The sequence below is a fragment of the Polistes fuscatus genome, unplaced genomic scaffold (genome assembly GCF_010416935.1).
Source record: "Polistes fuscatus isolate 324 unplaced genomic scaffold, CU_Pfus_HIC Scaffold22, whole genome shotgun sequence".
Classification (NCBI taxonomy): Eukaryota; Metazoa; Arthropoda; class Insecta; order Hymenoptera; family Vespidae; genus Polistes; species Polistes fuscatus.
Genome location: NW_025113099.1, coordinates 320793 through 338519, shown reverse-complemented (window position 1 = coordinate 338519; position 17727 = coordinate 320793). Strand labels below are relative to the sequence as shown.

The window sequence follows — 17727 nt, the reverse complement described above, 5'->3', positions numbered from 1 at the left end:
ACATTAGCGAATATTATCGATCATCAAGCAGGGAGGGGAGAACAGATTTCTTTATCAACTATATTCTATGTAAAAAGAAAATTTATAACAATAATAATATAATATAATAATATAAAATTAATTAAAAAGTAACAAGGAAAATTAATAATGATATTATTATTAATAATAATAATAATATAATATGTAATTATGTGATAGTTGATCTGTAATTAATTATAAAAATATCGAGAAGAAGATTGGAAACGTATCGTGCGATGTAAATGTTATTATTTTCGTTTTGAAGTTATACTTCTTTTTCAATACTAAATAACGAGCGTAGCCTGACGAGGACTTCCTTCACAATTCGTGTTGCACTCAACGTGATAACGATTTATGTATCATTTGTAACGACTATAAATTCTTAGCGTATATTCAAAATACGCGCCTCAATCATTTTGAGAATATTGAAAATATTGAAAATATCGAAATGTTGTTATCGAGTTTTTCCACTATTCAAATTGTTGCTAAGCACCACTGCTGGGCCATTAACAAAGACACTCGTCTTATTCTTACACACTAGTTTATTTGAATTATTACAAATGGTGGGGATTGATAAAAAACAGTGAATATCTTCAAAAATCTCATCAAAATCATTGATTAATTGTGAATATTAGTAATAAAAATCTTTTTTGAAGTTAATTGAGGTATGTATTATTATTTATTGGTTTTATTTCGTTTCATTTTTTCTCTTTAGTGATCATCAATTTAGGTTGAAAATGAATAAACTGGATAACATGCTGTACGACTTTTTTTATGCCTTAACTATACGATGAAATTTTTCTGATTTTAATCTAAGTATACCGATGAAATACAAATTGTTTCCTTCATCCTGATATTATAACAAACAATGGTAAGAAGAATATCTTAAGTTCAGTTAAAATACTTTACCGAGTAAAAATATGTATTATATTTTTTATTTAATTTATGAGACTATGCTTCTCTTTTTATATTTTTTATATTTCATACTTAAACTACTTTCTTAATTAGGTTTAGCTAAGTATGCGGCTTTACATTTTTTTATAAATCAAAGACCGTAACACATTCAAGAAAAGACTCAAATCTATGCATATAAATTTCATTTTCCATGAGTTACGATATAAAAATTTCTTTTAACTAATGTCTCCTTCGTAGAGATTTCATGTGAATTATCATGCAAAGAATTCAAACAGTTACAAGGAATAGCAAGACATGAATCTGTTAAGAGTTAAAATAATTCTTGCTTCTGAAAAAAACAAATATTATAATTTTCTTGAAAATATTTATTTATAGCAATAATAAACTATTCTTTCTTCATAGGTTTTCAATTATTTTACTGGAAAAGAGAGTATATAACTTTCACAACGATAAGAAAAGCTGACAACACTGCAATCATGAAAGATTTTGGAAGACACCGTCTTCTTTTTACCACACTGCAAAGAAACCATGTCATTTATTTTCTATTGAAAAAATTGAAGAAGGAATGCTTCCTAGTTATTACAAATTTAAAATATAAATAGGAAATATATTATATTGGAAGATTCTTTAATTCGCAGAGGTTTCATGTGAATTATTATACGTATAGAATGCATCTACAGTAACATAAAATAATTTAAACAAGAATCTATTAATAGGTAAGAATAGAAATATGTTTAAAAGAAAAAGAGAAACAAATATTATATTAATGTTAAAAATTACTTATTTAAAACATTGTAAAATATATTTTTATTGCATTAACTTTCATTCTTTTTACAGAAGAGATTGCGCAATCTTTATTTTATTACTGACGAGTGAGGTGAGTATACCCACATCTTGGCGAATGCAGCTCATACCAATGGAGAACGTTGTTAGGCGTATAGGCTGTGAAAAAATGATTGCACAAGCATATCAATTGTCTGTGAATGAAATTTTATGTACTCCATCAACTTCGAATTTACTAATGACTTCTGCACCATCGCCTCAGCCTGTGATTACTGATACAAAAATTTGTATGAATTTAGCAGATAGCAATTATCATCAATTTGATACTTTCCATTATCAAAGTCTGCAGGCTCACTCCGGTGATCTTATTGATTCAATTATAAAAAAATCTCAAATTTTAATGTTGAGTGAAACTTGGTTATATGATAATGAGTCCTTTAATATACCAAATTGCAATTGTTTAATTCAATACAAACGATTAAATGTTTGAGCTGGAGGTATTGCTATCTATCACAATGCGAATGATATAACTAACATTGTGACCACTACCATTGACATGACTGTGAGGGTTCTGTAACATTTCAACCAACGACGTTTCAACCGCGACATTTCAACTGACGACTTTTCAACCGGATGATAATTAATGTGATTATATTGTATTTTACCATTAGGATTTTCAGTATCAGTATGTACTATTGCAGGACAAAGTAGCGTTGAGTGATATGAAACACACCTCCATGTAATATTGTCTTTGTTTATAGTTTTCTTGTTATATAAATAACCTTTATTTCCATGCAAAACATTTAATTCCATGGCATTACTTTCATGTACAACAATTGGAGAGGCATATATAAGTATAGGGGAGGGAGGATAAGTTACTAAGGATTTTAAGTGAAAATTTTAATGTTATTTTCAACTCAGAAAATTCTGATGTACTCATCAACTTTTTACGTGAAGACCTAAATCTTTCAATAAATAATGACTAAGCAGTTTCTACAACATAATATGGTGGTCCTACAACTAATGCTGTATTTATACGACATTTAGGTAATGTTTCTACTAGACAATTTGTATCATATTTTAGCTACATTAAGCCTCTTGCAACTCACATGCCTATTGTATCACAACCGAATTTCAAAGATTCAGCATCCATGCTTTCAATTTTATATAAACTAGTTAATATTTTCCCTCTTTCGTTATCTAATAAGTGTCCTGGATATTTCTAATGCAACATTTTTCTTAGCAACTAATTTAATTTTTATTAAAGTTACGTATGCGTGTATTATTAACAACCAGAAATATTTTTCCTTATATCGCTATTTCGTGATATTAATAGTTCGTATAACGCTTTCAAAAGAATTTTAATTAAAATGTTAAATAAAAAAATGTTACTTTTTATTGAAGTCCTAATTATAATATCTATTGATAGTTTTCCGTAACATTTAAGTACTTTGATCCAGCATTAGGAGTGTTCAAAAAGTATTTCCAAAAAACTATGTTATATTTGAAGTATATTGCTATTTACGTCTGTTCGACGGATTTATTATTTTTGGATAACATTTTCATATCAAGCTAGTATTAAATGTTTTTGAATTTAATAGAATTAAGTTCTTCGAATCGTTTACCCTATAGATCATACATAAATATCTTTTTTCTATAAAAAGAATTAGAAATCAAAAGTCATCGGTAGTCCAGGGAAAGATTTCTTTTATACAATCATGTATTGACAACGCAGCATAATCCATAGTAAACACATTTAAATTGCAAAACTATTAGGCATAATTAACAATTTAAATTGGAATTATTCGATGGGCTATATAAACAGCGATTTCAATAAATAGCTTTATTTGTCATACGAATTTGTAGCTGACAGTTCGTCGCGTGTTGCTACATTTAGCAAATATGGAAGTAGAAGGCTTAGATGAAAATGCAGTGGTTATCTCTGGAATATCGGGAAAATTTCCAAAGAGTGATAATATCAATGATTTAACGGAAAATCTATTAAATGGAGAATATTTCGTATCTGAAGATAATACAAGTTGGAAATTAGGTAAGAATATGTTCAATTTATTTTTATATAAAAATTAAGTGGAATAATGTGCGTTATTTTTGTTTCATTAAATTATTATTTTTTAGGTCATTCGTCTAAAATATCATCGCGTTTAGGACGCATTTCTAATTTAACGAAATTCGATAACTTTTTTTTTGGAATTAGTGCAATTCAGGCAATATTTCTATCGCCAGAAATAAGAATGGCAATGGAAGTTACGTTTGAAGCGATCATTGATGCCGGAATAAATCCTGTAGAGTTACGGAACAAGAAAACCAATGTTTACGGGGTATTGAGTTTATATGAGTCAGATAGTTATCTACTGAAAGATAAAACTCAAGTAAGTAAATAGAATGATCTAATGGATTTCATTTAAAGGTAAAATCATTTATGTGCAATTGTTTTTATTTTCATTATAGGAGAATGGATATAACTCCGCCTGCATGATCGATGAGAGCATCGAAATCAGCGATCATGTTGCCGGTCCTAAGCCCGGGAAAAGGAGGAAGGTTGTTGGATCAGGCTAGCTCCCTACCCAACGTAAAAAAAGAAATTTGTTCATAGAGAAGAGTTTTTGCCTCGGAACAGGACGGATTCAAAGATGACGACCCAAGCAAGAAAAAGGACAAAGAGTTGGAAAAAAGAACACATATTGCGTCTGGCTACCTTGAACATAAAGTCACTTAATAATAAAGATCAAGAAACCCTGAAAGAACTGAAGGACAATAACATCGATATTTGCGCCTTACAAGAAACAAAAAAGAAAGGCAAAGGGCAAATACAGTACGACGACTACCTAGTGGTCTATAGTGGAGTCGAAAAACAAATCAGGGAAAAGGAAGGGGTAGCCATCGCAGTGTCTAAGAAGTATCAAAATAACATAAAAGAATGTAGCTACGTATCTTCGCGTATCTTGGTTGTAAAAATGAAAGCGGAAGATCAAAAATTAAATATAGTGTCAATTTATTCACCCGAAGATAATAAACCGAAAGAAGAAAGAGAAGCCTTCTACGACCAACTACAAAATTTAGTCGGATCATTACCAAGTAACCAACAAATGATAATCCTTGGAGATTTTAATGCCCGCATCGGAAATGAAATAATACCTGGAATAAAACAAAGGTTCAACTAAAACGTGTTAAATGACAATGGAGAACTAATGACACAGCTATGCTCATTTAACGAGCTAAGGATTAATAATACATTTTACAATCATAAGGAACACTATAAATTTACATACAGCAACACTAGAGGCTTCCGGTCTACAATTGATTACATTGTTACCAACAGATACGTCCAACCAAACCAAATATTAGATATCAGGACGTTAAATTCCGCGAATGTAGGAAGCGATCATAGCCTGCTATTAGCAAAGATAAGAATGAAGTTTAAACCCCAAAGAAATCTTGTACGAGCAACTCAAGAATTGAATATAAACATCGAGTCACTATGGAACTTACCAACCAAACAACTATACGAGAACAGGTTGAGAGAAAAAATCGAAAAAAACCCAATAAAAGAAGAAGATAACATAAACATAGCCTGGAAGAAACTAAGAACAAACATTTTAGAAGCTGCATATGAAGCCCTGGGAACACGAACTGTAAAAAACCGGGCTAGAATGATCAAAACTCCTTAGTTCCGCCCAGAGATTAAGGAAATATGCAAAAAAAAGAAAATGGCATACCTTAACTATAGGACATTAAGAACACCTGAGTCATACGAAACGTATAGACGAATCCGGAATCAAACAGCGACATTAGTAAGGCAAACAAAGCAAAATTATTGGGAGATTTTTTCGAAAAGAATGGAGAGTGACTTCTATGGACTCCAAAAGCAAATCTGGCGATTTATTAGAAATCAAAGAAAGGAGGTCAATGAAATGATAGAAACAAACCAGATCACAAAAGAAAATTCGATTAACTATCTAACAGAGCTCTATAAATCAGAAGAACCTCAAACGGAACTAAATACGCCAGAAATAATAACCAGAAGCGACATACAAATTGAGTCCAGTGATGTAGAAACAGCTATTCGAAGACTAAAATAGGAAGAGCTCAGGGCAAGATGGCATCCAAAACGAGTTAATAAAATATGGTGGCCAACGTCTCACACAACAACTAACATTCCTAATCCAAAAAATACTATGCCAACACAAAATACCTGACGAATGGCGCACTAGCACAACTATAGTTATGTTTAAAAAAGGAGACAAAAAGCTGCCTACAAACTACAGGGGAATAAACCTTTTAAACACTTCATTAAAACTAACAACAAAGATTATAACGAATAAAATTAACAGCTTAACGAATCTAGAAGACGAACAGCAGGGATTCAGATCAGGCAGATCGTGCACAGACGCGGTTTTCATCATAAGACAAATAACAGAAAAATCAATTGAATACAACAGACCAGCATATATGTGTTTCATTGATTTGGAAAAGGCATTCGACCGAGTGCAGTTAAAGGATGTTATACACCTCCTTTATAACCGGCAAATTCCGAACAATCTTATCAAGACAATAGAGGACATCTATAGAAACAAAAAGATCCAAGCAAAGATAAATGGCGCCTTGACTGAACCGATTGATGCAGGTCGTGGTATCCGACAAGGGGATTCCCTAAGTCCCCTGCTTTTTAACATCATTATGGACGAAATAATAAGAAACGTAAGACTGCTAAAAGGATATAAAATGGGCAGAGAAGAAATAACTATCCTATGCTATGCTGATGACGCTGTATTAGTGGCCGAAAATGAGGATGATCTACAACGTCTACTACACCGATTTAACTGCATAGCCAAATCATTCAACATGAAAATATGGGCCCAGAAAACAAAATGCATGACAACATCAAAGACACCGTTAAGATGCAAACTGGAAATTGAAGGGAAGGTTATTCAGCAGGAAATGAGATTTAAGTACCTAGGAATAGAAATCTCAGGATATGGTGATGTTGAAGCAGAGGTAAGAGAACAGACAATGAAGGCATCCAGAATAGCGGGTTGTTTGAATGACACAATATGGCGAAACAAAAACATTGACATAGAGACCAAAGCAAGAATTTACAAGGCAATGGTAAGACCTATTATGTCACATACCGCAGAAACTCGACCAGACACGGCGAAAACGAAACAGTTACTAGAGACAACCGAAATGAGAGTTCTTCGCAGAATAGCTGGAAAAACACTACTGGATCGAGAGAGAAGTAAGATATAAGAAGAACATGCAAAGTGGAAAACATTAACGAGTGGATACTAAAAAGAAAAAAAGAATGGAACGAACATATCAACAGAATGGACAACGGAAGAATTGTCAGAATTGCACGGGATAAGTCACCGGTAGGCCGCAGAAGCACGGGGCGCACACGAAAACGATGGTGCGACAATTTAACAGTGCAATAGGCAGAAAAAAGTCGTTACAGGACAGGCAACTTGCCTAAACTAAAGAAAGAAGAAGAAGAAGAAGAAGAGAATTGATATAGTCTACTGGGGTATTGCCGTTGTTTACTATCAAATCGGATCTTGTTTTGTATGGGTTTAACCGGGTCAAACTGCACTGTCGATTCATCTTGCACATCAAGTTGATTAGCAATTCAAAAAGCGTACGAAGCTATAAAAGCTGGAGATTGCGAATACGCGATTGTTAGTGGTTGTATATTAAGCTTATTTCCCCAAACATCTCACCAACTGTACGAATTAGGTAAAATAAGAGTATATTAGATATCATTTATTCCAGTTCTTGCATGTAAAGACAAAAAGGTAATTTTTCTTATATATTTTTTTTCTATGATAATTACAAATCTTAGAACAGCAAGTTAAATTTTTCGTAATTTATGAATAATTTTTTGTTCTATGCATTCCTTTATTTAGGTTTGTTGTCAACAGACGGCGTAAATAGATCTTTTGATAAGAAAGCGTCTGGATTCTCGAGAAGCGACTCGGTAGGAACCATTTTCCTTCAAAGAGTCGAAAATGCAAAGCGGGTTTATGCCGAGGTCGTTAATCTTTCTGTTAAGTACACTGAAGCAATTTCAAGAAACACGTGTCTATTTCCCACAGGCGAATCTCAGGCTCAAATAATGAAACAGACATTGAAACACTGCGGCCTAAAACCAAGCGACGTAACATACATCGAGGCCGATGGTACAGGAATAAAATCAATGGATCTCGAAGAATTAAAGGCAATAGATCTTGTTTATGGTCAAGATCGAAGTCTTTCTAATCCTCTTTTAATAGGATCTGTTAAGTCGAACATTGGTAACACATATAATAATAATGCAATAAATTCGATAATCAAGGCAAATTTTTTGAAAAGACAAAATTAAATATAAAACAAAACAAATTTGGTTTAATTTTCTACATTTGTTTATTTTTTATTTCTAGGTACTAATTGCTATGGAGACCGGAGTAATATCTCCGAATCTTCATTATTCCGAGCCTCCAGAAGAAGCCCAATGCCTTTGGGATGGACGCGTAAAAGTAATTACCGAACCAACACCTTGGACGGATTGTTGCGCTGCTGTTAACACAGCTGCTTTAAACGGTTCCTTCTCTCACATTATCCTAAAACGTCATTTAAAAAAGAAGCAAAGGAGAAAACTTTCACCATATAATATGCTACGACTTTTTGTAGCTTCTTGTCGAACTCAGGAAATGATATCGTCGATCTTTAATATTGTAAGATATTTATTTTACGACCGAAGTGATTAGGCAAAATGATCGTGATTTATATTCTATTTGTGTTTAGTTAAATTCGAGCAGAGGAGATGATGAACTGGCTCAATTAATTACTGATATTACTGAGAAACCATTTCCTAATTCTCTGTATTCGTGGCATACAGTAATTCCAGATTTTAAAGTAGCTGATTCAGAGCAATCGATAGAGATTGTTCAAGCTTATTTTTCAGCTCAATCTCGAGAGATTTGGTTCGTTTTTTCGGAGATGGGATCACAATGGACTGGAATGGGTACTACAAATTTTATATTTAAATAATTAAAAAAAATGTTACATCTCTCTCTCTCTCTCTCTCTCTCTCTCTCTCTCTCTCCTCTCTCTTCTCTCTTTTCTCTCTTTTCTATCTTTTCTATCTTTTTCTATCTTCCCCTCTCTCTCTTTCTCTCTATCTATTTCTATGTCTGGCTCTCTCTTTCTCTTCACGAGCAAGATAATCCTTGAATCTCGAAGGAACACTTCCCCCTTTTTTTTGTGTTTTTATTTTTTTTCAATTCTATCCACCGGAACAAGGATGAACGATATATATATATATTTTTTTTTTTAACTTTTTCTTTTCTTTCTTCCTTGTGAATATTTCCTTTCTCTCTCTCTCTCTCTTTCTCTCTTTCTCTCACACACTCTACTTTTACCTTTCCGTCTCGACGTTGTGGAAAAGGTCGAAATTAGTTTTTCAGTCTCGGACGAAGACATTCGTTCTGATATCTACTGCTCGCTCTCTCTTTCTCTCTCTCTCGTGTTATGCCGTAGGTGAATCTGTGTACTCTTTTTTCTTGTATTTTTTTTTCTTTTTTTAATTTGTTTTTCTCTATATGTGTGCGTACGCGTTGTATGACGAGTAGTGGAGGAGGAGGAGGAGGAGGAGGAAGAACGTTGCGAGCCGCATAATATTCGTAGATGCATGTCTGATTATCTTTCTCTTTCTAAACCGAGGTAGATAGGAACACACACACATATATATATATATATATACGTATAAATATATGAACATGTACAGGAACTAAATAAAAAAAATTGTACGTCCATTGTCATTGGTCATCGTCGTCGTCGTAGTCGTCATAGTCTTAGTCATCGTCGTGGTTGAGAGAAAAAATGATGAAGGAAGCGAAAGGAAGGGAAGGAGAGAGAGGAAAAGAGAGAGAGTGAGAGAGAGACGAAATTTGTTGTACGTCGATGATTACTATAATCAATAGGAGAAGTTAGAATGGAAAATATCCATCAAGGTGACTCAGGCGTGAAACAACATTCAGGTAGTCCGGCGCGTATTCACTCTCTGTGTGTCCGCCGTTCTGTGTACGCGCCGCCGCTGTGCTTGCTCGCTCGCTCCGATGTAATTATCGTGTAATGGCATAATTTCACTCGCGGATAATTAACCGTTTGAAAATAATACCGCGAAATGTACGAGAGTGCATGTATATCTATATAAATATATATATCTTTCTCTCTCTCTCTCTCTCTCTCTCTCTCTCTCTCTCTATTTCGCTTCGTCTATGTAAACGCTCGCGCGCAACCTCGATAATTCCTTTCGTTGATCGTGCGCGCCCACAAATAGAAAGAAAAATGTAGAAAGAAATATTTATTAGACGCAACTAAAGAATGCATTGAAAGAGACGAACGTATATATATGTATATGTGTATACTTTTATTATTAATCCATTCTCTCTTGATTATTATTATTTTTCTTTTTCTTTTTCTTCTTCTTTTTTTTCTACCCCCATTTTTCATATATCATTTCGAGTCTACAATTTGGATTTTTAATCACCGTTGTTTGTTCCCTCGAAATCATTGAAATCTCTATTCGGGTTTAATTATTCTTTTTCCCTCCATCTCCCTTACCCTCTCTCTCTCTCTCTCTCTCTCTCTGTTTATTCTTTTTTTCATTATTTTTTTCTCCTTCTACGTTATTCTACATCGGCAATAACTTTTGATACAGTCACGTCGTTTCTAATTGCGCAGTTATTTTGTTAAGATAAGGCCCTCGGAGAGTGTCTCATGGTCGTCGCGTTCGTAGCATAATATAGACGGTACAGATTAGGCGAATTATTATTTTACATATATATATATATGTATAATATATTCTTTTTCTCTTTCTTTCTCTAGTTGTTTTTCTTTTTCTTCCTGAAATGAGAGAAAGAAAGAAAGAGAGAGAAAAAGAGAGAGAGAAAAAGAATATACAAACGGAGTTTCGTAATAGGCAAGTCAACGCGGGCCAAACACGGACCATTTCAGCTGACAGCTTCAAAATTTGACCTAAGGGTAAGTAGACGACGTTGAATCATATAGTGCTAATTATAATAAAATCAGCAACCGGCATCTTGGGGAAAAAGGGTAAAAAATGTAAAATATAGCCTTATCTTTGAATCTAGGCATTTAATCGAAAAAAGTTTCAAACAAAAGTTGTAGAGAATTAAAATATACATAAAAAATGTTTAATGAGTTATATTCGTATTTTTAAAAATAAGCGAATAAAATTGGATTGAAGATGGGAAAAAAATTGTAAGAGTGGGAGTAAGCAAGCTTATCCCTCCGTCGCGTTTTACACGCGAGCGAGCTAGTATGCGTGCGAGCGTCCGTGTGCACTAATACACAAACGAAGGATCTTCGGCAATCTTCGGGACTCTCGGTATTAAATGAAAGTGCGAGTGAGAGAACAAACCAATATTTCTCTCTTTTTATTTATCATGCGATAACGAGTATTATTGTCCTTGGCCATCGATTGTTGAGCGTTCTGATATTTCTCTTTTTATATTTTTTCTTTCGGTAGCAAGAATTTTACGTTTTAGCCATCGAGCGTCGAGCGTTTTGTATACGAGTGCAAGTAAGCAAGAAAACCGATATTTCTCTCTTTCTATTTTTTCACTCGGTAGCCAGAATTTTACGTCTTGGCCATCGTGCGTCGAGAGTTTTGTATATCTATATATATCGGCGTATAAGCGCGGCATTTTTAAATCGAATCTTGATGCTTATGGCACGCCGTTTCTTTATTTATTGTCAAAAATAATGAACCTTGAGTAAAAAAAAAAAATAATTCATTTTAACAGAAACTATTATTATTTAGTTGAGAGTAAAAATAATGAATTAATTTTGTGTCTCGCCATAAAATTAATTAGAATAATTAATTGATATAAATTCTTCGCCTCACAAAAATTTATTTGTATATCAAATTTAATACGAATTCTCTTTAAGACGAAATTTAAAATTTCAATATTTTTCCTATTAAATTATGTATTTTATAAAATTTTAAATTACTGACTTTTTGTCTCGTAAAAATTTATTAAATTATCAAATTAAATACATATTTAAAAAAAACGAATTTTATATCCACACATAAAATTAAATCAAGATATATATGAAAGGATATTCTAAAAACGTGGAATTTATTTTTTGTCTATACATAATTTTAATTCATTTTTATTATGTTATATGAAAACAGTAATGCATTCTGATTCATCTTCGAAGTCTTAAGAATTGTACGAAACAAATTGAGCTATTATCAAGTGGTGCGTTACCGTAAGTAGTAACGTCTTCGCTTCTCGCGCTGGGTATTTAACGTTCGATTCTTCGTGGGGGAATTATTTTTTTATAAGTTTTCCTATCCTTAACAAGGAGACGGTCAGTGAGTCCCACCTCAGATTATTTTCAAATTTTGCACTAACGATATAAAATTTATTAAGAAATTAACATTATTACGCGAGTAATAAAGTTACTAATTATAAATTAAATAATATCAAATAGATAACAAAATTTAATTTTTAACGTGCCAAAACGAGACATTTTTTAGGATGATATTTACAGGATAAATTTGTAATTTAAGTAATAAATCTTCCTTTATTTGTGCAAGATTAAAAAAATTTATTGCTTTTAATTTTTTTGTAATAATTTTAATTTTTTTCTGTATATAATTAGAAATAAGGAAATTTCAAAATAATTTATATAATCTAAGGATAGAAATATTTATAAAAAAAATAATTCCCTCACGAAGAATCGAACGTTAAATACCCAGCGCGAGAAGCAAAGACGTTACTACTTACGCTAACGCACCACTTGATAATAGCTCAATTTATTTCGTACAATTCTTAAGACTTCGAAGATGAATCAGAATGCATTACTGTTTTCTTATAACATAATAAAAATGAATTAAAATTATGTATTGACAAAAAATAAATTCCACGTTTTTAGAATATCCTTTCATATATATCTTGATTTAATTTTATGTGTGGATATAAAATTCTTTTTTTTTAAATATGTATTTAATTTGATAAACTAATAAATTTTTACGAGACAAAAAGTCAGTAATTTAAAATTTTATAAAATACATAATTTAATAGGAAAAATATTTAAATTTTAAATTTTGTCCTAAAGAGAATACGTATTCAATTTGATATACAAATAAGTTTTTGTGAGGCAAAGAATTTATATCAATTAATTATTCTAATTAATTTTATAGCAAGACACAAAATTAATTCATTATTTTTACTCTCAACTAAATAATAATAGTTTCTGGTAAAATGAATTATTTTTTTTTTTACTCAAGGTTCATTATTTCTGACAATAAATAAAGAAACGGCGTGCCATAAGCATCAAGATTTGATTTAAAAATGCCGCGCTTATACGCCGATATATATAGATATACAAAACGCTCGACGCTCGATGGCCAAGACGTAAAATTCTGGCTACCGAGTGAAAAAATAGAAAGAGAGAAATATCGGTTTTCTTTCTCACTCGCACTCGTATACAAAACGCTCGAAGCTCGATGGCCAAGACGTAGATTTCTTGCTACCGAAAGAAAAAATATAAAAAAAAAATATCAGAACGCTCAACAATCGATGGCTAAGGACAATAATACTCGTTATCGCATGATAAATAAAAAGAGAGAAATATTGGTTTGTTTTCTCACTCGCACTTTGATTTAAGACCGAGAGTCCCGAAGATTGCCGAAGATCCTTCGTTTGTGTATTAGTGCACACGGACGCTCGCACGCATACTAGCTCGCTCGCGTGTAAAACGCGACGGAGGGATAAGCTTGCTTTCTCCCACTCTTACAATTTTTTTCCCATCTTCAATCCAATTTTATTCGCTTATTTTTGAAAATACGAAGATAACTCATATAACATTTTTTATGTATATTTTAATTCTCTACAACTTTTGTTTGAAACTTTTTTCGATTAAATGCCTAGATTCTAAGATAAAGTTATTTTTGACCCTTTTTTACCCTTTTTCTCAAAAACGGCACTTTCCACCTCAAAAAAATTAGCACTATTCGATTCAGCGTCGTCTATTTACCCTTATATCAAGTTTTCACCTTCTTTAGTGAGATATGAAGGAAACGGCCCGCGTTGACTGGACTAATACGGTTTTTAAATATAACGTCTTAAACGACTTCGACAAAATAACAATTAAAACGATTTAAGGTATTATACGTAGTTAGGATTTTCAAAAAATCAATTTTTTTTTTGCATTTTCGGAATGTACATATATTTAAGTATATTCTCTGAAAATTTCAAATCGATCTGACAAATATTCTTCACTTCATGTAAGCTGCAAACTAAAATTTTTAACTATGTGTAAACGTCTTTTTGAAACTTTAAACGCGTTTTTCTCAAAACGGTATTTTCAAAGTCGGTGATCTCGATTTCTCAGAAATAACTTAATCGATTTGTCTTATATTTTTACACAATATTCTTAGATATATTCCTCGGGTATTGACGAGAGGAATAAGATTTAAAAAAATTATAACTATTTTTTTTTTACAATTTAGAGCGAAAATTTTAGTCAAAAACAACAACTTTCCTTCAAATAGACACCATTTTGTCAAAAATCAAAATTTTTAAAATTCCTTTCGTTAATACCTGCATTAATCTTTCCTTTAAACGAATCCACCATACTTTTTAATTTCGGATAATCCAAACCGCCAAAATGGTGATCACCGCCAAACGTCTTTTTTTAGAGGACGTTCAGGAAATCATCTACAGGAGCAGTGCAGATTAATATTTTTACAGAATCGACGCGCTATTGTATTCTCAAAAGTTCACTCTATTTGAATTACCAACAATTTTTTTTGAGAAATAAAAACTGTTTCTAGAAAAAATTCATGAAAATACGTCTTTTTCGAGCCTCGCAACTGCGTATAACCCCTTAATGAACAACGACTTAAACGACTTGAACGACTTTATAAATTATAACTCAAATGACTCGACTAAATTTCGGCTTCGACAATTTAACTCATTCACGATTTTACGTCTTTTCGTCGCAATGATCGGCTAACGACTTTGTCTTTTCTTTTCCTCCTAGCAACGACTCATTGCGCTGGTCATGCACCAACATACGCACATACACACACACACATCAACATTCGCCCAAACAAACAAATCACCCGCGCTGCACGAGCTATTGCCCATCAGCTGAGGGCTAACAGATGCGCATCATGCTTCGTCCCCACATATATATATATATATAAATATCTATATAAATCTATTGTCGTTATTTGTAAATGTACCGTATTCATAGATTCAACAAGAAACGTAAAACGATAGCCATAACTTTAATATACTAAGTGCATTTCTTCTCGTAGATAAATTTTATCCCGAACGTAGTCGAATCTAAAGTTTATCGAAGGGGTGAAAGGAATTTCTAAGGTCGAAGATGCAAGACCATGGGTGTCGAGGAGGGGGGGTGATAGAGTTGGTTGGTGGTTAACTGAGGGCCGTGAAGAGGTAAAGAAGGTGGCTGAAGGGGGAGGTGAAGGACGTTTTATTCGAGAGTGGGCATTAGTTTCAACGATTATTAGAGTTAGTTCTAGGCAAACGAGTTTCATAAATGCCCGAGGAAAACTCTGCCCGTATACTTGTATTTATACGGTAGGTAGTTGAAAGAGAGAGAGAGGGAGAGAGAGATAGAGAGAAAGAGAAAGAGAAAGGGAAAGAGAAAGAAAGAAAGAAAGAAAGAGTGAGAGCATTGGAGAAAGCAAAGTATCCATAGCTCTGCTCGGCTTCATCCCTGGGGGTTGGGTGGCCTCTCTTTCTTTCTCTTTTCCTTTCTCCCCCTTTCTTTCTCTCTCACTCTTTCTCTCGTCTTCTCCTGGCACTGCCTCTTTCGCTCGCTTGCCTATTATTATTTTTTATCACAATATTTGCTTTTCCCACATTCTGTTTTATGTTAATGGTCGCTCCTACCCTTTCCACCGAAGAGAAAGGGGCCGAGAGAGAGACAGGGGGACGTGCTCGACCCCCTCTCTCTCTCTCTCTCTTTCTCCCTCTCTCTATATCCCTTTCCTCGTCGTCTCCTTCTTCTCCTCCCTTCCGCCCATCCTTCCTCGGTTCCCTTTTCTCCCGAAGCTCTCCCGCTTCGTGTGCATGGCCTCGGGGAACTTTTAGCATTTTGTCTCCAATTTAAATAGTTTTTCCGCCTCTCGCTGGCTACCCCGTCTCCGCTACCCCAACCACCCCCAACCCCCTTAACTCTTTCTCTCTCTCATCGTTCCTATCTCTTTTTCCATCTCCCGAACTCGATTCTCTCGCGTTTTCTCTGTCACCGGTGGTGGTGCGACCTCCATCTCGCACGCTTACGTTATCCTCTCGTAGGTTCTGGGGTTGGTTTTCTTGGCGCGCACGCGTCCGCGATACCACCACGCGAGAAAAGAACAAAGCGATAAGTGAGAAAAAAGGTATAAGAGAAATAAAGACGAGAAACAGAGAGATAGAGAGAGGTAGAGAGGGAGGGAAGGCTACGAGAACGGAAAAGAAAGAACCGACCGCGTTTTTTCCCCTTCACGAGCAAGGTTCCTCCTTTCCCTCGGACATTTTTCTATCTCTTTCTTATTGGATTTTGTTTAATTCTTTTTGTTTTTTTCGAAAGGAGGAGAAAGGGGGTTTTTTATTTCTGAGAGATCCATTTGGAATTGTTTCAAATATATTATTATTAGGTTTATCCAAATGTTATTCCCTCGTTTTTTTATTATAAATGTTTGTGCAAATGCATTTATGTAATTTACACGTGTATTTTATGCGCATATGAAATTATTTCCGTTTCTTAGAAATACATATTTTTATTTCCTTTTTATTTCTTTTTATTCTTTTTTTTTGCATTAACATACGCTCGTTAACGATAAATATCATTTTTATTGGCCGATGCAATCAATCGATAATACAATAACGTTTATTTATTTATTACTACACGTTAATGTTAAGAATCTATTATGATGAGAAAAAGAAAATGTAAAAAAATGAAAAAAGAAAGAAAGAATAATAAGACGCGAACTTTATTAGCAATTACCTTGAAATCAATTAAAGTTTTATTCGATATGTAATAGAAATAAATCTATTCTATTAATAATGTATAAAGATCATAAAATACGTTGGTTTTTTTTTCTTTTTATTTTTGTTTTTCTAATATTTTATTTTTCTCCTTCTATAAGTGAAAAAAGTATGCGTACAGATGTGAGAGTATATTATAACGTTGGGAAGGTAAGGTCATAGAAAGTATATGTGTGCGCGCGCACGCGTATGTATCTATGTAAGACTAGTTTCTTGTGTAGCAAAATATAAACACAGTCTAGGTGACTTACTATAGAGATAAGTTGATAGATTACACGCAGCCGGATCAGTTTACTTGGACACGCCGACGAAAACACATCCGTTCTCTTACGAATTCTGTCACACGTTAGGATAATAACGTATATATATATATAAGACTATTTATGGTGTAGGTCGAGTACAGTTAAAAACAAAATTGTGTTTCTGTAACGAGAAGATTTAAACTTTTATTTTCAAACTTATGTGACAAATATTTACATTTCTTACCTGTAACGAGAAGAAACGACATTTAGTGTTCGTTATAAACCGTATCGTTCCTACTACTCAAGTAAACGTTCGCGACTGCTCTCGCAACTCTTATCTTATTTATTCCCCCTCTCTTTTACATCAGCTGACCTATATGTCAGGTACGTACCAACGATTTCGACTAACGCGGTAAATCAATTAAAGAATATTTCTTTACATCTCCCCTCCCGAAGGAGAAAATGTTTACATTTTCTTATGAATAATGTACAAATAATATAACTATTTTATTACTAAATCAGCAATTAACAAAAACCCTCTTTTTTTTCTTTTTTTTTTTCTTTTCCTTTTGGATTTCCCGTTATTGCTGGAATTAATTTTGATATATGTGGAGTAAATTTAACCTTTGTCTTTTTCGTCCCATATTAATTTCAAGTATTGAGTTCGAAAATTT

The 17727-nt window shown here is 33.3% G+C and overlaps 1 long non-coding RNA gene across 1 annotated transcript; it reads left to right on the top strand.

Annotated features, from left to right (window-relative positions):
- Positions 1 to 3953: 3953 nt before the first annotated feature.
- On the top strand, positions 3954 to 17111 carry LOC122517993. Its single transcript, XR_006303953.1, has 3 exons — positions 3954 to 4055; positions 16933 to 16934; positions 17102 to 17111. It is a non-coding gene; the product is annotated as an uncharacterized LOC122517993 (long non-coding RNA).
- Positions 17112 to 17727: the final 616 nt, after the last annotated feature.